Source organism: Prionailurus bengalensis, chromosome B4, assembly GCF_016509475.1.
Source record: "Prionailurus bengalensis isolate Pbe53 chromosome B4, Fcat_Pben_1.1_paternal_pri, whole genome shotgun sequence".
Lineage (NCBI taxonomy): Eukaryota > Metazoa > Chordata > Mammalia > Carnivora > Felidae > Prionailurus > Prionailurus bengalensis.
In genome coordinates, this window is record NC_057358.1 from 100,878,111 (window position 1) to 100,903,140 (window position 25,030).

Sequence of the window (25,030 nt, forward strand, 5' to 3'; positions counted from 1 at the left end):
AGCTTTGTAAAGAAATATGAATAGAATTGGCCCAACAAAGAAATTTGGAAGAGGAACTGTAAGACATCAGACCGTCACCCTCCTATTAGGTCGGTGCACCAGATCTGAGAGCCAGGTAAATACCAAATGCTGCTGCTAAGTTAAAGGGATATGTCATGTAGGATGAGTCCAAGAAGTATCTTTTGCTCCTTTTCCAGAAAAAGAAAATTCTAACCAAATCTTTCTTACTGGTGTTTAGTTGAAGATGTGTAGGATGGCACCCTTTGGGATCATACTTGTTTTAAACCAGAATTTGCAAACTTGAAGCCAAGAGATTCAGGTTGTCTTAAAGAGATGCTTAGGGAAAAAAAAGTAAGCTGACAGTTGAAAATGAGAGGTTTTAATTTAAATACTTGGGTTTTTGACTTCCTAGAAGACTTGGAAGATGAACCATGCAGAGCCTGCATTCCTACATGGCAATATTTTCCTGAAACTCAGTATTACTGCCATTTTTATTTATTTAAAAAATTTTTTTAATGTTTATTTTTGAGAGAATGAGAAAGTGTGAGCAAGGGAGGGGCAGAGAGAGGGAGACACAGACTCTGAAGCAGGTTCCAGGCTCTGAGCTGTCAGCACAGAGCCTGATGCGGGCTCAAACCCACGAACTGCGCTACCATGACCAGAGCTGAAGTTGGATGCTTAACAGACTGAGCCACCCAGGCGCCCCAAAATTACTGCCATTTTTAAAGGGAACATGCCCCATAACTTTCTGTAGTTTCTCTAAAACTGAGGCCGTGTGTAGTGGTGTGCTTGCTGATGTGTCCTACTTGGCTCTTCACAAATAAAAAAACCCGATTTATAACATTTTATGATTTTCCAACATGGCGGATTTTAGGTTACCAATGCTATGTCATTTGACAAGGAATAGGGAAGACAGCCATACAGTTTGGTATGAGCTGGTTCTAGAATACCATGGGTAGTTTTCACGTATCACACTTAGATTATTTTTCTTTTTTCTTTTTTTTAGATTATTTTTCTTAAAGTAAAGAAATACTTCTTTATTCTTTGTTCCATCAAAATTGGAAACAAAAGACAATTCAAAAGACTACATGTTTCAAAAAATAAAAAGATGTGTCATTGTGATTTACTATCCAGATAGCTGGCACAATTTATTAGTTTGTGGTTCCTGTATGGGCCCTCTGGGCATTTGCTACCTATGTCTAAGGGACCCTGAGGACATTTTGTGGATTCTAGGGAGTTTTAGGGAGGCTGTGCTGTAGTGGAAAGAACACCAGATAAGCTCTCAGGGGTTCATATTTTGATCTTCTACTAACTTGGTTGTTTGATCTTCAGCAGGTTATTAACGCCCCTGGGATGTTTTGTATCAGAGGCCATTAGAATTGGAGGGAGCATAAGAATCCTTGTCTAACCAGCTGTATTGGATGCAGCTCTGTGCCTCCCCAGGCCTTGTTAACTTGCCTAATGGAAGGTCTCAGCACATTGTCACCACTTTATCTCATAATAGTCTGCTGGGATAAGGCCTGGCCACAGTAGTCCTGACACTCAGGTCCAACTTCGGGGTCCAGGCTAACAAGACTCATGGAGGGTTCTCCTAAAACTTCCAGGCTTAGAAGAGGTGCTATGTAAACAATTCCTAGGTTTTGGCTTCTGCTCCAGCAGTTATGCAGAGGGCAGGATAAATGAAACAGGAAATATTAGAGGGTTTTGACTTGGGGCTGACTCAGACCAGTGAAGGAAAAATGACTGGAAGAAATATGTAGACAAAATGCTCTCCTATCTGATTGACCTAAGGGGCTGTGTTTCCACACAGTATCCATATCTGAGGGCATCTCTCTACCATGCTGGAGTCATGGCTGTGTTTTCTTGAGAAACTTTATATAATACCTTCTCTTCCACCTTGTATTTTCTTTCTCCTCTTCCCTACTTTTTCCTTTGCCTTGGAATCCTACTTTCCATTTGAGCTTGATTCTGAAATATTTACCTCAGACATGGATTTTTAAAGAATTAAATATTTATTTTTAAATTTTAATTCCAGTGTAGTTATCATACAGCGTTACATCAGTTTCGCTGATGTGTGTACAATATAGTGATTCAACAATTCTAGACATTACTCAGTGCTCATTGTGATAAGTGTTCTCTTAATTCTCTTCTATTTCACCTGTCCCTGCATTCACCTTCTCTCTGGTAACCATTGGCTTTTCTCTATAGTTACAAGTCTGTTTTTTGGTTTATCTCCTTCTTTCTTTGTGTGTTTTGTTTCTTAAATTCAACATATGAATGAAATCATCTAGTATTTACCTTTCTCTGACTTATTTCACTTAGCATAATATACTCTACTATCATCTATGCTGTTGCAAATGGCAAGATTTTGTTCTTTTTTATGGCTGAGTTACATTCTCTTGCCATCTTCTTTATCCATTAATCTTTTGATGGACATGTGGGTTGCTTTCATAGTTTGGCTATTGTAAGTAGTGCTACAATAAACATGGGAATGCATATATCTTTTTCTAGTGTTTTTATATTCTTTGAGTAAATACCCAGTAGTGGAATTACTAGATCATATGATAGTTCTATTTTATCTTTTTGAGGACCCTCCGTACTGTTTTCCAGTGTCTATACTAGTTTGCGTTCCCACCAACGGTGCACAAGGATTCCTTTTCCTCCACATTCTCGCCAATACTCGTTGTTTCTTGTGGTTTTGATTTTAGCCATTCTGACAGGTGTGAGGTGACATCTCATTGTAGTTTTCATTTGCATTTCTCTGATGATGTGTGATGCTGAGCATCTTTTCATGTGTCTATTGGCCATATCTTCTTTGGAGAAATGTCTGTTCTTTGTCTTCTGCCCATTTTTAAATTAGGTTTTTTTTTGATGTTGAGTTGTTTCAGTTTTTTATATATTTTGGATACTAGCCCTTGTCAAGTATGTCATTTGCAAATATAAAGAATGAAATATTTAAAAGAGACTAGTATCTCTCAGGATTAAGATACTAGTCTCTAGGGCACCTGAGTGGCTTAGTCGGTTAAGCATCTGACTTTGGCCCAGGTCATGATCTCGTGGTTTGTGAGTTCGAGACCCGCGTCGGGCTCGGTGCTGGCAGCTCAGAGCCTGGAGCCTGCTTCAGATTCTGTGTCTCTGTCTCTCTCTGCCCCTCCCCCACTTGTGCTCTGTCTCTCTATCAAAAATTAATAAAATGTAAAAAAAGATACTAGTCTCTTATCCAAACAAATTCTAACAGATGACTGGGTGACTTCTACTTGAGTAAATATTTACTATATTCTAAAAACTAATTTAATTGTTAAGTCAGGATTTCAAGAGATATAGAAAATAAATGTAATTCCTATTTCACATGTGTTTAAAGATAGAGGAAGTATTGCACAAAAGGTTAAGAGTAGGGACCTCTGGAATCAGAGAGACTTGGGATCAAATCCTCTTTCTTGTACTTGCAAGGTGTGTGATTTGGGCAAAGGTACAAATTCTCTCCCAGCTTCAGTGTTCTTAAAATACAGGTCTATGACAATTTGATTCTGTATCCCTGGGCCTTGTCTGACACTGTCAAGGTATTGAGGGACTTGGCCATTGAGTGGAAAGGAGGGGAGAGATTGGAGGTGGTTGGTGAATGTGTGGTCCCGCTTGCTGCTAAGCACTTTGGTGTCAAATGGGTTCAGGTAAGGAGATGATCAGACAGTAGAGTCTGTGGTTGAGACTGGAGTTAAAAAGATTACGGTCAAAACTGGAAACTGCAGTTGTGCTTTTCAGATTGTCAGCTGAAAACCAACTAAGAGGTTAGTAAAGGGCATCCAGGAATGTAAGATAAGATGAGATATGACAGCTTTGCCAGGAGGTCGTCTTGGGGCTGTGGGAAACGTAGAAGTGGAAAAACACATTTTGGTTTCTCTCCCCTCTTTTTAGCCGTAGCCTGGGGAAAGCCTGTAAGTTGGAAACATCACCTTAAATATTGTGTTCTGTTTCTTCCAGGCAATTTAGTAAGCCCTGTTTTTCATTTTGAATTACTGAATATTTCATTTACAATATCCAAAATTCTAAGAGGAGGAAAGAGATGAGAAAGAGGAAGAAAGGAGGGAGAGAAAACATCTCCCACAGAAATTCATTTTCTGGCTAGCTGATGTCCATTAAAAGGAATTTTTTGTTTGTGGAAAACTACCCATTATCATATTTTATCAGGTTATTAAGTATTATGAAGTTGGAGATTCGTGACAAAGACATTTGAGGTTAAACTATGTTTTAGAAAATATTTATCTCTGTTGTAAAACATCCATGCTATATAAAATTTTTTGAACTACTCTCCATTATGTAGTATTTTCATTTCACAGAGAAGCAAATTAGTATTAGCATACTTTTGCATAGCTCTATGTGATTCTTATTCATGTTTATATGACTTTAATTTATCAGGACTTTATAGAGTCATAACAACTTACTTTATGTGAAATATATCTAATGGACAGGTTTGTTAAGCTGAGCTCTTAAATGAAGATGGGGGAATGACAGAGACTTTTAACTTCGTATATTGCCAGACTAAAAGTTTCCTCTCTTATTGCACCATAAAGGCGAAATCTCAAGGTTGTATTTGGGAGTGGGAATAAGACTTGGAATGAAGCATTTGTGTGTATGTGCTTTGGTCTTTATGAGTTTAGAACTACTGGTATGCTCTAAATTCTTAACTATATTTACAGTGATGGGGAGAGGAGATGATAGACCATATTGAAAAGCCCTTAATCATTCATGCATTCATTCATCCATCCATCAACTGCTTATCAAGCAACCATTTTGGAATTTGGAAACCATTGTTCTAGTGACCACTTTTAGGCTTGAATTGAAAAACAAACAAAACAACAACAACAACACATTGCAGAACTGAAGTATTCACGTATCGTATATGACTTAATGTTCATATACGATGAACATTCAAAATCAAGTAAAATATTTACTCGATTAGGGTTAGGGTTAGGGTTAGGGTTCATCAAGCAAAAATCAAGTAAAATATTTAACACAAAATAAATGGCTAAAAGCTTAGCCCAGCCTTATTTTGTGGAAATGAAAAGAATGATATAATTTGAGGATCTGTTTTGGGCCAAGTTCATTACTAGTAATTTTTTAGAAACGGTTTCATTTAATCTATAGACCATGAGAGGTAGGTGTGCTGTATGATGAGGACTGGTGGAACAAAGCTGATGAACAGGCCTCTGCCCTTGCCCTCAAGGATTTTGTGCTCTCGTGGGGACAGATAGGGATAATTTAAATGTAACATCTCAGTCCCACAAGAATATTAATCCATGCCTATTGATCTATATGAAGTGAAGGAGGAGGTCACATGCCAGACACATCTGACTCAGCCCAGGTCAAGTCAGGGATACCGTATTTCATCAGAATGTGTATGTGTGGGGCTAAGTAATTTGTCCATGGTTAGTGTCTTAAAGGGATATTCTGCAATTTGGGTGCTGCAGAATGGGAAAACTGAGATCAGCAGATATAGGTATGTTATTCAATATCTGAAGAAGGGTTAAGAATGAAAGATAAGAACCACCCAATGACATTCCCTATGGCCTTGGAATAATAATAGTATTGGGACATATACCCAGTACAGGGGAGCTAGTGATAGTTGTGGGGTAGCTACCTGCCATGTTTTTTGGACTTAAAACTGATGAGTAGGCACCCTGAGACACAGAGATAAAGTAACAAGACAAAGGTAACACAATTATTAAGTTGTAGGGCCAGGATTACTCGAGTCCCTGCTCTTAGCCATAATATTAAACTGTCCTTTTAACAATTACAGGTATTCTATACCCATTTTATAGGAAGAGAAACCTGAGGTTTACGGAGATTAAGTATGACTTCTTGCTTGAGGTCATATAGCTCATAAGTGGAACCCACTGGGCTTAATTCCATATTGAATTTGCTCTGAAGCCATACCACACTTTGGTTAATTATTTTCAGGAAAAACATTTTTTACTTCAGCGGTGCCAAGTGTAGGTTATTGTTTCTGGCGTATAAATTGTCCAAATTCACATGAATAAGATTAAATAATTCTTTTCAACGGTGCAGCTGGGAAGACAACTTGAATATCATTTTGGGGGCTAATTCGTTCTGGCAGGCCTTTCAAGAGGTGGTATTGTGTGCTAGGGGGGTGATAATAAAGGATGTTAACGTTTTCCTGGCCCAATTCAAGATTTGTTTGCGTTCTCTGGTACAGAATTGTGTAGGCTCAGCTTTGTACTGGGCTCGTCACTTGAGTGATTCCTACTTTTATTCCTTTAGAAAAACTTGAGCCTTCTCTCCTAAGGCATCTTGACAGCTTGTTGAGAGCTGAAGTGACCTTTCATTTGGGTGGAATCAGATGCCACAGTTTTGGGGTAAAGTGCCTGCTCGCCTCTTCCCTCTCTTGTTTCTGAAGGCTTTTACTCTCTTTCCAATGGATAGTATTATGTTTGTTCTTTGGGTACTCACTAGAAACGAAATCCTGAATGTACTGCTAGGTAGGTTACTTTGAAAATACAGGATACCCACAGTATTTTAGGCAGTATTTCTGAATGCAGGCTCTTATGAGATTGCACAGGCTACTTATCCATGAAGCTGGCCCTGATTTTAGAAAAATTTTCTGAGGTAGTGATCCCAAATACCTGTGTTCTGGTGCTATTCTGTAGCGAAACTTTTACAAGTTATGGCAAATAGGAAAAACACATGTTAGAATAATTTGGTGATCAAACATTTGATAAAATTTACTAAAGGATTAACCTTTTGACTTAATATTCATACTTTTTTTTCTTTTTGCAATTCAAATAGCCTTTCTTTTTAAAGTAATCATGGTAGACATAAAAATATCCCTGTCAAAAGTAACACACAGAAACCCCTTCTACTTGTGTTCTTTTCTGAATTTACTCAGTAGAAATTCCTAGTGTCTTGAAATCACAGGTCAAAAGTACCTACAGACAATATGTCTTTGCATTCAGTAAATTCTTAATCATATATCTTTATTTTATTTATTTATTTATTTATTTATTAATCATATATCTTTAAAACAATTTTTTTTTTAACATTTACTTATTTTTGAGAGAGAGACAGAGCATGAGCAAGGGAGGGGCAGAGAGAGAGGGAGACACAGAATCCAAAGCAGGCTCCAGGCTCCGGCCTGTCAGCACTAGAGTCTGACATGGGGCTTGAACTCACAAACTGCGAGATCATGACCTGAGCCGAAGTCTGACGCTTAACTGACTGAGCCACCCAGACACCTCTTCATCAGGTTATATCCTAAGGAATATATTATTGAAACTTATGAAATTATTTACTGTATGTCTTCATCAAACACTTTTATAAGAAATGGCCTTAAAAAGATAGTTTTCCCATCCCATATTCAAAAGATATTTTTTCATTTCATTTTCAACATCCCCCTTACATATAAGGATTCACAAAATGCATTCTTCCTAGGACTCAATGCCAACAAAATCTGCCTCTCAAATGAACTTGCCTGCAAAGAGTACTATAAAATCCATCACAAAGTTTTAGCCAAGTGCTACATTTGATCGTGAATGGCAGAACCGTTTTGTACCATTTTCCTAGTATCTTTCTTCACTTCTTTTATTTATCTTTTTTATTTTTTTTATTTAACTTTATTTTTTTTTAAATTTACATCCAAATTAGTATATAGCAAAGCAATGATTTCGGTAGATTCCTTAGTGCTCCTTACCCATTTAGCCAATCCCCCTCCCACAACCCCTCCAGCAACCCTCAGTTTGTTCTCCGTGTTTATGAGTCTCTTTTGTTTTGTCCCCCTCCCTGTTTTTATATTTTGTTTCCCTTCCCTTATGTTCATCTGTATTGTCTCTTAAAGTCCTCAGATGAGTGAAGTCATATGATTTTTGTCTTTCTCTAATTTCACTTAGCATAATACCCTCCAGTTCCATCCATGTGGTTGCAAATGGCAAGATTTCATTCTTTTTGATTGCTGAGTAATACTCCATTGTATGTATGTGTGTGTGTGTGTGTGTGTGTGTGTGTATATATATATATATATGTATATATATATATATATATATATATATATATATATATATATACCACATCATCTTTATCCATTCATCCATTGATGGACATTTGGGCTCTTTCCATACTTTGGCTATTGTTGATAGTGCTGCTATAAACATGGGGATGCATGTGTCCCTTTGAAACAGCACACCTGTATCCCATGGATAAATGCCTAGTAGTGCGATTGCTGGGTCGTAGGGTAGTTCTGTTTTTAGTTTTTTGAGAACCTCCATACTGTTTTCCAGAGTGGCTGCACCAGTTTGCATTCCCACCAGCAGTGCAAAAGAGATCCTCTTTCTCTGCATCCTCACCAACATCTGTTGTTGCCTGAGTTGTTAATGTTAGCCATTCTGACAGGTGTAAGGTGGTATCTCATTGTGGTTTTGATTTGTATTTCCCTGATGATGAGTGATGTGGAGCATGTTTTCATGTGTCAGTTGGCCATCGGGATGTCTTCTTTGGAGAAGTGTCTATTCATGTCTTTTGCCCATTTCATCACTGGATTATTTGTTTTTTGGGTGTTGAGTTTGATAAGATCTTTGTAGATTTTGGATACTAACCCTTTATCTGATATGTCATTTGCAAATATCTTCTCCCATTCTGTCAGTTGCCTTTTAGTTTTGCTGATTGTTTTCCTTCGCTGTGCAGAAAGAAGCTTTTTATTTTGATGAGGTCCCAGTAGTTCATTTTTGCTTTTGTTTCCCATGCCTCTGGAGACGTGTTGAGTAAGAAGTTGCTGTGGCCAAGATCAAAGAGGTTTTTGCCTGGTTTCTCCTTGAGGATTTTGATGGCTTCCTGTCTTACATTGAGGTCTTTCATCCATTTTGAGTTTATTTTTGTGTATGGTGTAAGAAAGTGGTCCAGGTTCATTCCTCTGCATGTGGCTGTCCAGTTTTCCCAGCACTACTTGCTGAAGAGACTGCCTTTATTCCATTGGACATTTTTTCCTGCTTTGTCAAAGATTAGTTACCCATACATTTGTGGGTCCATTTCTGGGTTCTTTATTCTATTCCATTGATCCATTCTATTCCATTTTTGTGCCAGTACCATACTGTCTTGATGATTACAGCTTTGTAGTATAGCTTGAGGTCTGGGATTGTGATGCCTCCTGCTTTGGTTTTCTTTTTCAAGATTGCTTTGGCTATTCGGGGTCTTTTCAGGTTCCATATAAATTTTAGGATGATTTGTTCTAGCTCTGTGAAGAATGCTGGTGTTACTTTGATAGGGATTGCATTGAATATGTAGATTGCTTTGGGTAGTATTGACATTTTAACAATATTTGTTCTTCCTATCCAGGAGCATGGAATCTTTTTCCATTTCTTTGTGTGTTCTTCAATTTCTTTTATCAGCTTTCTATAGTTTTCAGTGTATAGATTTTTCACCTGTTTGGTTAGATTTATTCCTCGGTGTTTTATGGTTTTTTGTCCAACTGTAAATGGGATCGATTCCTTGAGTTCTCTTTCTGTTGCTTCATTGTTGGTGTATAGGAATGCAACTGATTTCTGTGCATTGATTTTATATGCTGCAACTTTGCTGAATTCATGAATCAGTTCTAGCAGTTTTTTGGTGGAATCTTTAGGGTTTTCCATACAGAGTAGCATGTCATCTGCGAAGAGTGAAAGTTTGACCTCCTCCTGGCCGATTTGGATGCCTTTTATTTCTTTGTGTTGTCTGATTGCACTTCTTTTAAATGGTTTCTGATCTCTCAGAAATTTGTATTTTAACTGCTCTTACTCCATTTTAAGTGTTCTGACATTTAAAATTTTTCAAAGCTATCCTTTTCTTAAGCTATAGGTTGACTTAGGTAAGTAGTCAAGAAATAGTAGATACTGCGTGACAAGGGCTGTGAGTGTAGAGAAACATTTTGATGAGCTTGTAGAGGTTGGGTAATACTCAAATCAAAGTTACGTGCGTTTCCTTCCTGGCACCTCCTGTATCTGCATCATTAGCATTTTTCTCATATGGTTGTGCCAACTAGTAGAAGGAAGGAAGGAAGGAAGGAAGGAAGGAAGGAAGGAAGGAAGGAAGATGAGGATGACTTAGCTTCTTGGGGTATGTGTGAGTTCCAGGTGCTGAGACATTGATGATGAGGCTGTCGTTCTTTTTCCTCTGGTTTGGAGTCAGTGTGAAGTGTGAAGTATTATTTCTTTCTTCTCTGGAATTTAAGCTGCTTCTCTAAATTGTGATTTCAAACGTGAAGAGTAATCCTGGGTTCAGCTTGAAAATGCATGGGCAAAAACTGATGTGCCTTGAGAATACTACTGAAGGGAGCCTCCAGCTAGCCTGGTGTTACCTCACCTACCTGCATCTTAAACATATGATCATACGAGTGTTTCCTTTAGGTTTTTAATGGTGACCTATAGTAAAACAGATAAAAATTCAGTGAGAAGTTGTCTGTAATCTTAAGAGAGGCTGATGTACATTTTTCCTTATATTTTCATGGTGGATTGCAGTGCGATACCTATTAGGAAACACTTAGAATAGTGGTTATGCTTTCTGAAAGAGAGGGAAATAACTTCATTCAGTACTGCGTGTGCTGAATTGTCAGGAATTGTCCATCAAGAATTGTCCATAAATTATTTTATTTAGTTTTCATAACTTCATGAAAATATATTATCTCTGGTTTTTATGTGTTGGAAAAAGAGGCTTGGAGAAATAAATTGCCTGATCTGACAAGGCAGAACTAGGAATTTCTACAACTATAATGTGACTGTAGAGCTCTTGGATTTCCTCTGATTCCAGAGACTGCACACTTGTCCTTTAGAGTAAGGTGGTAGCTGAGTTGGACATCTGAGGCCTTTAGGCAGCTTGTGGGGAGGAAGTTGATGATGTTGGCTATTGTATTACAGATCTGTTGCACCAAGCCATACTTCACTGCATAAAGACTTACCTACCAGAGCCAGCCAGCCCTCATTAGAACTGTCAAAGCTCTTTGGAAAGCATACTAGTCATCTTTGAGAGAAACAAAGTTAGGAAGGTTTGGATTTAAGAGAAGGCATCTTTCTCCCAATGGCCTGTATCTGTGACCTCTCCTACCTTCATTTGGAAGAAAAAAAAATCTTAGCTATGTGCAGAGTACTGTGCCATATTACAGCATCCTGAAGATACTGTAGTAAGAAGTGCATGGTCTCATTTCTCAATGAATTCATTGTTTATTGAGATAAATTAGTAAGCTGATAATCACATAGCTAATTCATTAATTAGAAGTGTGATGAATGCTGTAGTGGAGAATGACAGGATGTTATGATCATGTAAGAAGTCTGACACTAAGTAGTGGTCAGCTGAATGAAGGGAGTGGGAGGAGCTGAGCATTCCAGCCAGAGGGTCCAGATAAGATATAGAAGAGCCACATGGAAATAAGCAACACATCTGGTAGGTTGCAAGATGCCAGAATAAGAGGATCACGGTTACATGGGCCATCAGACACTTTTAGTTAATAGTTGTGGTAGCTCTGAATTCCATCCTTGCCCCAAGTAGTTTTGTAGCACATAGTATAAGCTAGCACAGTACCTGCATATTGTAGGGGTCGCATGTGTTTTACCTGTTACCTATTGCTGTGTCATAAATCTTTCCCAACCTTATTAACAAATAACCTTTTATTAATCAGCTCTCAGGGTTCTGTGAGTTGACTGGGCTCAGCTGGGTGGTTCCAAGAAGCCCAGGTAGAAGCTGCAGGACTTTTTCTCTGGTCTTGTAAGTTCCAGAGCTTCACTTCTGCCATATTCTGTTAGTCAGAAAAATCACTAAGGCCAGCTCAGATTGAAGGGAAGGGGAAGTAGACTTCACCTGTTGGTTTAAGAGTGAATAGGTCACATTGCAGGGAAAGCATGCTGGCGGGAAGATACTGTTACCACTCTCTTTGAAAAACACAATCTGCCAAGCTGAATAAAGGAATTGGATGCTAGTCAGGACTGAGATACGCCCAGGAGGCTGGTTTGTCTGCTCCTTATGGTCTCAAGTTTCTGATCTGATTCATATTTTAGGAACTGCCAAGATTAGATATGTCTCCCTTATTTAATCAGATCCTACTCTGATTCATTTAATCCCTATGAGATGGCATTACAGCATACATCCTTGCCAAGTATTTTTGATCAACTTATATTATTTCTCTAAGTTTTTAAAAAGATGCTAGTGAAATCTAGACTATCAGAGTTCTTTATCTGCCACATTAGGTTGTGGTACAGTTGCCAGTGATGTACTCATTTTTCAGCAAACAACATGACAGCAAAGGCTTAGGGTGCTTACTTTAGCCTGAAGCTGTTCCACTACTTTAAGGACTATATATTCAGTAGTCCTTTTTTTTTTTTTTAATAATGTTTATTGAGAGACAGAGAGAGTGCGAGCAGGGGAGGGGCAGAGAGAGAGGGAGACACAGAATCTGAAGCAGGATCCAGTCTCTGAGCTGTCAGCACAGAGCCCAATTCAGGGCTCAGTACTCAGGATCGGTGAGATCATGACCTGAGCCAAAGTTGGATGCTTAACCTACTGAGCCACCCAGACACTCCTGTTCAGTAATCTTTGATAACAGGACTGAGGAGCAGCTGTGTGCCAAGTAGCATATTCGTGCTGAGGATGTAAATATTAACAGAAAAATGTGCAGTGCTGCCCTTAGGAGTTTCTAGTTTCAAGACTGGTTAAACGTTCACACAAATGTGAACTTACATCTCAGACACAAAGGCATGTAATGAGAAAATAACTTGATTTAACAAAGATATAGAAGCACCTACTTTGTGCCGGGCCTAGGTTAATTTAAATTGGTAGATGATGGTTTCTACTGTGGTTAATGTGTAAAGGTCACTAACATGTTTCAAGGAGTTTTGGGGGGTGACCTGAAAAATTGTAAGATTCTGACTAGGTAAACTTAAGAAAGAAGCTAAAATAGGGATTTTATAATGAAATATTTTTGAGTACTTCTGAAGAGTTTGCTCCTCATATTAATTTTCATGGACAGCTGTGACTGAAGCATGATGAAATTGCTTAAAAATGGTGTTTCTTAGCAGATTCTGTCATTTTTATGACAAATCTGCCCACTTTTCCCCCTTAGAAAATGAAAGAAAACAAAGTTGTCTTTCTGGTCCCATAACTAAGAAGTGTTTCCATCCCATAAAATAAGTAAAGCTACTTTTTTGGCCTTTTGCTAAAAGAAAAAAAAAATGCTTAGGGATATTCTTTAAAAGGCACAGTGGCACTGTTTAGAAAACTAAAACTTTTCTATTTGGAGCCTTGAAAATCTGGCTTTGAATTTCATCTCTACCTTTTCCTAACCAAACATCCTTAGATGAGTTACTTAGCACTCCTGAGCCTCTATTTCCACTGTCTGTAAAGTCAGGTAATAAGATTTTATTTTATTTTATTTTATTTATTTATTTTTTAATTTTTTTTCAACGTTTATTTATTTTTGGGACAGAGAGAGACAGAGCATGAATGGGGGAGGGGCAGAGAGAGAGGGAGACACAGAATCGGAAACAGGCTCCAGGCTCTGAGCCATCAGCCCAGAGCCCGACGCGGTGCTCGAACTCCCGGACCACGAGATCGTGACCTGGCTGAAGTCGGACGCTTAACCGACTGCACCACCCAGGCGTCCCAGATTTTATTTTTATATAAACTGCATGACACTATGTAAAGCATTACAGTGTCACACAATTATCATTTAATACTACTTGGCACCAACTGGGACTGTAGAATGTTAGGTTTCTAGGTAAAACAAAAGCCTTTGTATCTCCTGTATGTTCTATTTTATTTTAAGGTCAATAATTGATTTCAAAATAATACTGGACCTCGAGATCAATTGATGTTAGGGCTGGTGGCTATTTTGCATGTGAGATCATCTTTAATATGGTCTTTGGAGTAACATTAATTTGGTCATCTGTGGATTCAGTGACTAATCAGCTTATTTTTCTTTATGGTCCTAATACACAGAGAGTGCTTGATATCTATATAAAGTTGGGTCGAGAGCAAAAATTGGTATACTATTAAGCTCTTTACTGATTATTATCTTAAAAAGTAGTCTCCATTCAAACATCTCTTATGCTTAATGATGCCATCTTTCCCTACACCTGGTGTCAAATTCTACAGTGGGCAGTTACTTGCTGAAATCTAATGCAAATTCAGTGTGAATTCTTGGGAATGGAAATGATCATTTTTTTTAAGTGAATCAGAAATGAACAATGCTTTATAAATGTTTTCACGCATTTTTTCTTCAGAAAAATAATGTCTCTGAAATTTATATCTGATTTATTTTTGGTCAATTAAAAATATAGGACTTATTTTCCTTATCCCCCCCCAAATATTTTTAATCACTAATTAAAATATAAATTTATTTATATATTTTAATTGACTGCTTTTGGTAACATTATCCTGTAATACAGAGCACCTATTCTGTACTAAATTAGAAGCTGGCTCAGCTGGTTAAGCGTCCAACTCTTGATTTCAGCTCAGGTCATGATCTCACAGTTCATACCCTACTTTGGTCTCTGTGCTGACAGCATGGAGCCTGCTTGGGATTCTCTCTTTCTCTCTCTCTCTCTCCCCCTCCCTCTTTCCCTCTCTCCCTCTCTCCCTCTCTCCCTCACTGTCTCTCTCTCTCTCCCTCACTCTCTCTCTGCTCCTCTCCCATTTGCTTTCTGTGTCTCTATCTCAAAATCAATAAACTTAAAAAGATAATTTAGAACCTGGCATCCAGTTTACCAGTGTGGTAGAGGGATGATAGGGATCAAGAAACAAAATTAAATTTTGAAGGATAAGATTATTTTCAGGAAGTTTAAAAAATGGATTTCCTTTTCTTATTTATGTTAATTATATTTATTAATTATAGTTTACTTATATTTAGATTATTTGTAACATATACCAAAAAATAAGGCAGCTTCTTAAAAATAGTTATTAGTTTACCCTGAATTTTTGTTACTGAATTTGGGTTGTTCAGTCATCAGTACTTTTAGGTCAAGACTCGAATTTGAAGAAGACTCATGGAGGATTGGATAAAATTGGGTTTCTTATATCTTGCCCTTATTGCAAACATTTCAGTTTAAATTATACCTTGATCAGTATTTACTCTGACCCATGGTTCACAAAAACTTCAGAATCAACTGGGGAACTTCATAAAAGTTCTAATCCCCAGACCTCACCCAGTCCTTTATTTATTTATTTATTTATTTATTTATTTATTTATTTATTTATTTATTTATATTAATTTTTAAAATGTTTTTATTTATTTTTGAGAGTGAGAGAGAGATAGAGCACAAGTAGGGCATGGGAAGAGAGAGAGGGAGACACAGAATCCAAAGCAGGCTCCAGGCTCTGAGCTGTCAGTACAGAGCCTGACATGGGGCTCGAACTCATGAACTGTGAGACCGTGACCTGAGATAAAGTCAGATGTTCAACTGACTAAGCCACCCAGGCGCCCCTCACCCAGTCCATTTAAATCAGAATCTTTGGGGGGGGTAGGCCTGGTTGCTTTTTAAAATTTTATTTTATTTAAAAATTTTTTTTTCTGTTTTATTAATTTTGGAGAAAAGAGAGAGCATGAGCAGGGAAGGGAAAGGAGGAAGGTGAGGGAGGGGCAGAGAGAAAGGGAGACACAGAATCTGAAACAGGTTCCAGGTTCTGAGCTGTCAGCATAGAGCCCTATGCGACGCTCAAACCCACGAACTAAGATCATGACCTGAACCGAAGTCAGATGCTCAACCAACTGAACCATCCATGTGCCCCTAGGCCTGGCTACTTTTCTTTTTTTAACGCTTATATATTTTTTAGAGACAGAGACAGGGCTTGAGTTGGGGAGGGGCAGACAGAGATGGAGACACAGAACTCTAAGCAGGCTCCAGACTGAGCTGTCAGCACAGAGCCGGATGTGGGGCTCAAACCCACAACTGTGAGACGATAACTTGAGCTGAAGTTGGAAGCTGAACTGCTTGAGCCACCCAGGCACTCCTATGCCTGACTACTTTTAACACTTGTCCAGGTGACTCTAATGTATGACAAGGTTGGGAAGTACCGACATGGCAGATCCTGACAGTGGAATCACTCCCAAGGGGCTCTGGGATGAAAGTTAGTAACCATCCATTTCCTGGAACCCATTGTTTACAAATGTCTTCACCATTATTCTGTTCTCTGCTCTCAACTGTTCTTCCCATTGCTCCCACTTAGAAGATGTAAGTGTCATTATTTAGAGCACAACTGGCCCCAGGATGCAGTTTTAGCAAGATTCCAGCTTGGCTGCCATTATTGACTAGAATTACTTGCGATAGAGCCAAGCCATTTAAACAACTCAAAACTTAGTGTCATTGCAGCATGGTGAGGATGAAACAGCTGTCTAATTTTCTTTCTACCCCCAGACCCTGATGTAGCTTTTTAGCTATTATATATTGCCCTTGAAATGGACCACTATGAGGTCATGCTGGGAATTTTGGTGATTTTACATCAAGGAGCCGCCCAGACAGGCTGTGAAGTGAAAAGACCCAGCTGCTGAGGAGGATGAAGCTGCCAGTAACAGCTTTTGGTTCCGAAGCCTGGAACCTGGTCTGTCTTGTTCACTGTGGGGTCCCTGGCTTCTAGAATAGTATCAACCACAGAGTGGGCACACGATGAAAACTTGTTGAAGGAAGACATGAAGCTTGAAAAACCTAAGTGCTTAATGGCTTTGGGAAAGGCTTTTAGATACTATCTGTCAGCCTCCCCCCATACTACTCAATAATAATAATAATAATAATAATAATAATAATAATAATTGTTATTACTGAGACTTTACATATACTGGACAATGCACTAACTTATATGTACACCTACATACATGGGCACACATAGGGACCCAGAAATACAAGTATGTTACTTCCTCTTTACAACTCATAATAATCATCTTAAATAATTGTTATTATGTATTATTTTCCTGCCTTGTTTGGGGGCACTGAGACTTAGGCCAAGTAACACAACCAATTAAAAGCAGAAGTGGTATCAAATTTCACATCTTCCAATTCCAAGGCTGCATGATAAAATCACCAAATGAGGCTAATAAACTAGGTCTCTAGCTTCCTTAAACATTTCCTTTCCAGTTTCCTTAAACATTTCCACAAGCTTCAGCCCTTCATAGCAGTTACAAATCCACTCTCAGAAGTTACCTTATTCCTGCATCTGTTCACCTGCTGCCTCAGTTAGCTTCTAAGTTCAACAAGAGAAGGAAATTGGTTTTCTTGTTCACCACATAAGCATCTAGAGAGTGGTTAAGTGGGTGTTGGATGAATGAGTAAATGAGCCCACTCTCCTCTATGGTCCGTGTTTGATTGATAAGCCTCACCGTCCAGTTGCTCAATCAAGACAGCTGGAGATTATCTTTGATCCATTGTTCATCCTCATTGATTGCCCGTGATTGGCCAAGTTATGTTTACTGTCAAATGTTACTCAAATCTGTCCCTCCTCTCCTTCATTTCCCATGCTGCTGCATTAATTCTGGCACTTAGTGCTTCCTCTTTTGTGGTAACATTCTGATCTGTTGTCTGGACTTGAGTCAGCTTCTGATTCATGAAGCTTCTAGTGTGGTGCTTCTCAACTGGGGAAAATTTTGCCCACCAGGTGAGATTGGGCAATGTCACAAGACCTATTTTGTCACACCTGGGGATTTGCTACTGGCATCTAGTTGAGAGAGGCTATGGATGTTGCCGAACACCCCACAATGCATATGACAGCGCCCCAAAATGAGGAATTACCTGGCCAAAATGTCAGCAGTATAGATGTTGGAAAACACTATTCTAGAGAAGGTTACTAAAACTTCTTTGTAATTTATGTATAGTCAAACCCTTTTGATGACTGGTCTCTGCCAGTAGGGTAAAATACAAAGTTCATAGCATGTAGAGTATAATTATGATTTGCTTCCATCTTACTACTTCAGCAACACCTCTCATTCTTCTGCCATATGTGCAGTGAAACTCCATTTACTTTAAGCAATTTGCATGTTCTTGAAAGCTTTCAGGTATTTCTTATTGTTGATTTGTTAAAACTCTCAGCAGTCTTCTGAGGTGTCCTCTTACACTATCCTAGTTACAGTACTTGGGTTAACACTGAGTGCTCAGTGTGTGGATGCTATGGTAGGCATTGAGGATTACAGCAGTAAATACAATAAACGTGGTCCCTCACTCTTGGAGCTTCCCATCTGTATCTACTGGAGTTAGCTTAGAGTTGTGTGAACTATCAGTTTACCATTATTAAGGCCATTAAATACAATTGAGTTGTCACTTCAGATAAAATGAGCAAGACGTAAAAGTCATGCTCTGTTCACAGCAAAATCACATTTATTATCTTAAAAAATGTGTGTATTTTAAGCAGTTAATTTCTTCAAATCAGGTTTCAAACAAGATCCATTTTTGTATTGGGTTATGTCCTTGTCTGTTGTAAGTCTTTTGGGTTTTTTTAATCTAAAGACCAATTTCTTTCCATCATCCCTCATTTTCTCTCCTTCCATCGTTTCTTCCTTTCTTCCTCTTCATCTCTCTCTTCATTTCATTCTTCTTCTCTTTCTCCCATTCTGCTGTTTTGTAGAAGCCATCGGTCAGTTGTCCTATAGAAAGTCCCATATTTTGGAGTTTAGATTTCTGACTGCTCCTTTGTCTAGGTACTTAACTTATTCCTCTATTCTTCATGTTCCCTTGTAACTAGATATTAGATAGAAAAGCTTAATTAGACTTATGTATCTTTTTTGTAATTATATTTATAACTAGTGCTGTGTATTTCACAGTTCATCATATAGGTGGTAAACAATGTGTGGTTGCTGCACCTTTAATGATGCTTAAATTGGGTTTGGATGGTGACAGGTGACAATCTGATATCTTCCTTATAAACTTTCCTATCAACTTTGCATCTAATGGTTTTACCATTCATTGAAGAGCATTGTGTGAATCAGTTAATTAGATATTTTAAAATGTTGGCAGTCTAATTCTTCTATTCTGTTTGCTTTTATTAGGTAAAATTCCTTTATGTAGAATTTGCATCGTGGTTACTGTGAAATAGAATTTAAACAAGATCAGCAGCATAGATTTTAATTTCCCTCTTCAATCATTAATTCTATGAGAAATAATTTAGTACCTTAACATTCTCTGGTGGTATCTAATTAACTTTAATTTGTTTTTTTTCTTTATCCTTCCTATTTATTTTCTTCCATAAGTAATATTATGAACTAATAGCCCCTTTATGCCTATATCTCTTTTTAAATGCATGGGGCTCTAATATTTAGTACAAAGCTTTGTACATAAGCAATGGATATATGTGGGTTTTTTTCCCCTGAAAATTAAAGGAATAATCATTGTTTTAGAATTTGGGTACGAGTTTATTAGGGGATGAAATAAAATAGTTGTTACTTAAGACAGTAGATCTTGTGCCTGTTTTCTTGGATCCAGTAGACCCACTCTGACACGTACTAGACAACAGGCTAGATACTATTTTTGTCGCAGATTTACTTTTGGTTATAATATCTGTGAATTATTTACAATCAAATACCACTAGACTGTGCAACTTACTACATAATTTAGAGATGTCTCAGAAATTACACCCTTGGTGGGAGCTCTGGGGGATGATTGTGGGTCACTGTGGAATCTTTCTCACATTACATAATTCCCTTCTGTGAACAAGCATTAGAGGACCTTGGTCAGTGACATTTTCTAGATGAGCTGATTATAAAGGATCTAGCCAAGTTAAAACAGGACCATGAATTCAGAGTAGTTGTTTGAAGTTTTGGTTTTGCTGTTGATTTCCTAGACATGCTTGATCAAATCTTTTGATCTCCATTTCCCCCAATTTTCCCTCATTTAACAAATGGTGTTTATGACAGTCTCCTTACCTTTCAAAGGTGTGGTATAGTTTAATCAGTGTTATGAAAATGCATAAGTTTTAATTGAGTTTCAGTATCCTAGTCCTGTATATGTTTTGCTGCCAAATAATTTTACCTGGCTGGTACACACTTGGGAGTTTTTCTGTGCTGTTAGTGGACTGTTACATAGTTGATCACAGCTTAAATTACCTTTAATTATTAGAAATTGGAACACAAGGAATGATGTGGCTTCTTTTATTTGTCACCTCTCAGTTTAAAAAATTATAATGAACATAGTTATGTGAACTGGCAGTAATAATGAACTTACTGAATGCTCCTGGTCCTTGTCTGAAAGCTTACACCAGTGATATTTTCTTTTGTATCCAATTATTTTCTCTTGATTAAAGTTGGCTATGTCTTTGGATTATCTGCTTTAAAATATTTTTAAGAGTGATACAATTATTTAAATAAAAGTAACTTCAATTTATTGATTACTTACTATGTTCTTAGTCCTATGATATTGTACCTTATTTGGTCCTATGATATTGTACCTAATTTTAAAAATATGCCTTATAATTAATTAATTTTAATTTTTATAACAGCCTAATGTGTTTCCAGAATAAATTTAAGTATTATAGAGATTTAAGAATTTTCCTAGTTTACCATGTATAGTTAGAAGTAAAGTTGAGATTAACTAAAGTCTGCTTGACTCTAAAGTTTATGCTCTTAACTATAAGCTACTGTCATCTTTGAAAAAGACCAATTCTTTTCCCACAGAGAGCTAGTAAGTCATCTTTTCCAACCATAATAAATGCTTGTTTATATAAGTGAGCATATTTTTATAATATGCACATATTATGTGGCCCTTGATAACTTAGACACCCATTCCTTAGTATCCGAACAGCATGGCATAAAACAAAGTGTATGGCCCAGGATCATTAACAATACATTCTACTCTTAACTTGCTTAACTTGCTCTGATCTTCAACAGACATTGAAAGAACTAAAGATATAGCCCATAGAATTTATTCACTTTCCCTTTTCTCTTACAGCTCTTTTCTCCAAATCCCCCAAATTCCTTGTCACAACCTGCCTTTTAAAAATATTCCCTCTCTTCTGTTTTGGTTCTTTCAGTTTGGGAGAAAATTCCTTATATTTAGGAAAGAGGTAAGGGAAAATCAAATTTGTGATTTCAGCAGTGACTTGCAAACTTTGTTGACTGCATATAATAAGTGAAAAGTGTTGGAAAATAGTGCAGTGGCTTTAACACTTCTATGTTATTCCAGTCCATTCTGCTGCACCCTTACCCTGCTCTCTATCCCCTTCCCCCTGCCTATTTAAAAATTTTGGTTATGACCCATCCACTTGATTTTATGATTCATGAGTGGGTCATGGGCAGAAGTAAGAAACTCACTTAACACAATTATCTTCTATTGGAGAAAGAGAGAAGTCTATGAACATGGCTCAATTACTAATTTTGCTCCTATTATCCATATACATGCATGTCACATTAGTTGTTTTGCTAAGAATTACTTCAGTGGGAATTTATATTTTGAAAAGTCATATTAAAGTGATTATTAAGAAAAAAAGGATAATGATTAGGTCAGAGGGGAATGAAGTAAAACACTTAGAAAATAATAGGATTAAAGATGGATTATGGATTTAGTATATTTTGTTTCATTTAAAATGTGTTTGGTAGAGTTGTTTGACAACACAGGAAGGTCCATGGGAAGGAGGGTAAAACACAGTGAACAATTTTAATGGGGAGTAAAATGAACAAGAGAAATTATAAGTATTAATGTGCATGTTTTATGACAGACAGTGAGAGAAGTGTTGGTGAGAAGGTTGAGCAATTGGAAACCTCATATATTGCTGATGGGAATGTAAAATAGTGTAGCCACTTTGGAAAACAGCTCAGCACTTCTTCCAAAGGTTCAACGTAGACTTAATATTTGGTGCAGTAAATCCGCTTCCAGGTATACTGTTGACAGCAATGAAAATATATGTCCACACAAAAACTTGTTCACAAATGCATGTTCACAGAAGCGTTATTCATAATAGCCCCAAATTGGAAATAACTCAAATGTCCATCAAGTGATAAATAAAATGTGGTATATTCACTCGATGGAATATTATTCAGCAATAAAAAAAAGGAAGTGGTGATATATGCTGCAAGATGGATGACTTTTGAAAGAATTATGACAGCTGAAAGAAGCCAGTCACAAAGGACCACATGTCGTATGATTTCCTTCTCAAGGAATGCCTAGAATAGGCAGATTTATAGACATAGAAAGTGGATTAATGGTTGCCAGGGCTGAGGGTAGGGTGGGGCATGAACAGTGGCAGCTAAGGGATATGAGGTTTCTGTCTTGGATGACAAAAATGATCTAAAATTAGATCATGGTAATGGTTGCACAACTCTGGTAATAGACCAAAACCCACTGAATTGTGCATTTTAAATGGGTGAATTTTATGGTATATGAATTATACTTCAATAAGGCTGTTGAAAAAGGAAATACATGTTTTAGAACTGAGTGGAAGTATGAAATGAATGGTATCATTTGATGAATCAAGTGATCGTTTTTATGTTTTTGAATATTGCCTACTTGTTTTTCATAGTAGAGCCCTTGCTCAAGGTGCCTTCACATTGTAAAGAGAAAATTCAGCATAGCAGTTTGGCTCAAGTTTGTATAAAATCTGCATGCATAAGAAGAGAGGCAGTTAATAAAATATGATATTTTCAGAAGGATATTTAAAACTAATTCCAATAAAATGGCAAAAATAGCTCAAGAGCAGAAGGACAGAAACTGTAAACTGAATTGTTTTCACAATGTAGACAGTACATCTCATGTTGCTAATTTTGATCCAAGATTTTTATAACTTCAAAATTAACTTTTTATTTTGTTCTCATAATTTAACTGGGGACTGATTGCTTCTGTCTTGCCAATAGTTTAACTGCGATCTGAGGTAATTTGGAAAAAGACATTGGGGTTTTCGTATCATTAAAAACAGTAAGTTTAATTTTAAATAAACTTCATTTTTTTTTGGAGTAATTTTACATTTGTAGAAAAGTTGTGAAGAGAGTGGACAGTTTCCTTAAACCCTTACTGATGTCCCTTAAGGTTAGCCATGGTATAAGTACTGGTCAAAACTAGGAAATTAGTATTAACTAGCACACTGATAGTAACTAAACTCCAGAATTTATTCGGAATTCAGTGTTTTTCCACTGAGTCCTTTTTTTTTTTCTGCCATTGCTTCAATCTAGGTTACCCCATTGCCTGCAATCATTATGTCTTCTTAGTCTCCTCTCATTTGTGACATTTTTTTAAGTTTCTCCTTGTCTTTTGCATGACCTTGACATCTTTTAGGGGTAGTGGTCAGTTATTTTTTAGAGTATTCCTTCACTTAGTTTGGTCTGATACATATTTTTTATTGTCATTCGCTCTGAGTGACGAGGGTTGGGGAAGAATATCAGAGAGGTGAAGTTTTTACCTGGTCACCTCGTGTCTGGAGATACATGGCATCAATATGACTTAACTCCTGGTGGTAGTAATCTTGATCCCTTGGCTAACGTAGTGTTTGTAGAGTTTCTTCACTGAAAAGTTACTATTTTCCCTATCCGTATCCTATTCTTGGAAAGCGAGGAACCTAGTTTTATATGATAAATGGACTGCTTCATTTTTATTTCTCTGTATTTTATTTAGGCCCCAATATGTCTTTTGAATCTGTGCGGTAGGGTGGTTCTTTTTTTTAAATCTCTACTTAAAACATCTTATCCTTTTTGTGACAAATTACAGTGCTTCTTAAGTGAATTTTGATTTTCATAACACATGAAGATTCCACTCTAAGTTAGGTAGTTTTTTACAAGTGACAGTGAAGATATTAATATAAGATGAAAATTCCTATACCAAAAGGAATATATTTTTAGGGCAATCCAATACAAAAGCTTTTCTGTGAGCGCTGTTTCATACAAACACTAAGGCAAAAACACTCTACCATAAATGGCATTTTGCACTGTGTTTGAGTAGATAGGTAGCTCTAATTTTCATGTACATTTTTTCATTCCATTTATGGAATTCTTTTCTTCAAAATGGGAGTGTTTCAGTTTAATTTACTCCGTGCACTTTATAATATAAAGTCCTGCATAAAAAATTGTATTTTTTGTCCTAGAGACATGATGTGTTAAAAAAGTCCTGCAGGACTTCTCCTATACAAGGTTAATTCCTCTTAGTTTGCTTCCTTCCTTCCTTCTCCAGGAAGGCTCAGCTTTAAAATGAGCATGTGTGGGGGTGCCTGAGTGGCTCAGTCGGTTGAGCATCTGACTTCGGCTCAGGTCATGATCTCACAGTTTGTGGGTTCAAGCCCTGCATCGGGCTCTGTGCTGACAAGCTTAGAGCCTGGAGACTGTTGCGGATTCTGTGTCTCCCTCTTTCTGCTCTCCCCCCACTCATGCTCTGTCTCTCTCCTTCAAAAATAAATAAACATTAAAAAAAAATTAAAATGAACATGTGTGCCCGGGTGCCCATATGTATGTGTGTGTGTGTGTGTGTGTGTGGGCACGCATGCACGCACATGCATTCTTGCACTCTCGGGAACACACACACACACGTCTCTTGAGGCTTAACATCCATGGTTTCTCTGTCTGTCTCTGTCTGATTGTATCTCTACTTTTTTCATTCTTCTCCTGAATCTCTTCAGAGGTTACATTTATACTTCATGTCACTAAATTGTACATTTAGAAATCGGTTAAAAGGGTAAATTTTGTTGTGTCACATTAAAACCTAAAATAACCAACAAGAGGTAACGTTTATCTCTTCTTTGTCTTTATTTGCCATCTCTAACCCACTTTCATTCTGAATTGTACTGTATTCTCTCTGCTGAAATTATTTTGTCTGTGCCACCAGACATCTCTAATTTCCAAATCAGATGGGCTTTCTCCTACTGGACTTTGACAGTTACTGACAAATGGTGTGTATTCAATAAATATCAGTTGATTGGGTGTTAAAGGAACTTCTAACTCTCCATAAAATATTGGTATATATAGAAATACCTCTCACTAATGTGCTTTCCTCATTTGTTTAATTTGTAATGACTAGTTTCTCCCATTTCTGTGTGGTACCTACTCATGTATGTGAATAAAACAGGAATATCTGGTATAGTCAGTGCCACAGCTTTTGCAATGTATATTTGATTATTGTGA